Below are 1120 nucleotides of genomic sequence, written 5' to 3' on the forward strand. Positions count from 1 at the left end.
CATCATCCGAGTGAGCACGGGTCACGTGTGACTCGTGTGAGTGAGGGTGGGCATTTTTATCTGAGTGAACTTGTGGGTTACATGGGAGTGGGCGTGGGTACCGCTTGAGCCTGTGGGTAGCACCAGAATATGTGTAATATGTGAGTTCTAGTGAGTAATATTTGAGTCTTTCTGGGAGTAACATCTGAGTATGTGGGTGGGTATTATTTGAGTGGGTGAGGGTAACGTCTGAGGGAGGAAGGGTCTCAAAGACCCACCAACTACGTCTAATAACCCTAAGACCCCCGCGGGACCAGCTACGCAGTCGCAGAAGGAGCCAAGCCGCGCGACCGGCTGTTGCCATGGAGACCGCGGGCCTGCCCCCCACACCCGTCCCTCGCGCCTGCGTGAGCAGGTGTTTGCAGGAAAATGGAACGGGAGAAACCCGGTCCCGGATTCCAAGATTTGCAGAAAGTCTCTCGCCAGAGTTGAGGAAAACCCAAGCTGGAAGAACATGGCAGGGTGGTCGCAGGAGAAATGACGCTACTCCCCACCCCCCACCCCCCTGCGGCGTGATGCTGGGGACAGCCCCTCTCGTTGGGTGTGTGTTGCGGGGGAAGGAAGCACAAACCGCTGTAGCTTTGGTCCCTGCTGGAAATCCTGCCGTTGCAAGTCTAGAGCCGTTTTTAGTCTCTCAAAAGGATATACCTTGAAAGTACCTCTGGCACGAATTTATCCGTTGTGGGCCTCCCTGTTTTGCACAGGACAAGCAGAAACCAACGCCTGACAAAGCGAGCCGCCTGCGCGCCACGTCTGAGGAACTCACTGCTCTGTGCGTGACTCTAAAAAGCTGTCGCTGTTCTCTACACACTCTGGGTCTCCCTCGCAGGGATGGTCAGCCGGGGGTGCGTGTGTGGGTGGGTGGGGAACCCTTCTGCTCTGATTGGCGCCTGGGGTGAGGGTGAATTAAATCCTAGAAGCTCTGACTTGGGGGAAGGGGCGAGTTCCACTCTCTAAAGAACAAAAGGCTTTCAGGGAACGGTCCAAAAGGAGGTAAATAATTAAAGAGATCGCCTTCAAGAGTTATCCATTAACGACATTAAGTTGAGTCCCCAAGTCCCTTGTGTTGGGAAAGAACAAA

Source organism: Pteropus vampyrus, unplaced genomic scaffold (genome assembly GCF_000151845.1).
Source record: "Pteropus vampyrus isolate Shadow unplaced genomic scaffold, Pvam_2.0 Scaffold138, whole genome shotgun sequence".
In the NCBI taxonomy this organism is placed as follows: domain Eukaryota; kingdom Metazoa; phylum Chordata; class Mammalia; order Chiroptera; family Pteropodidae; genus Pteropus; species Pteropus vampyrus.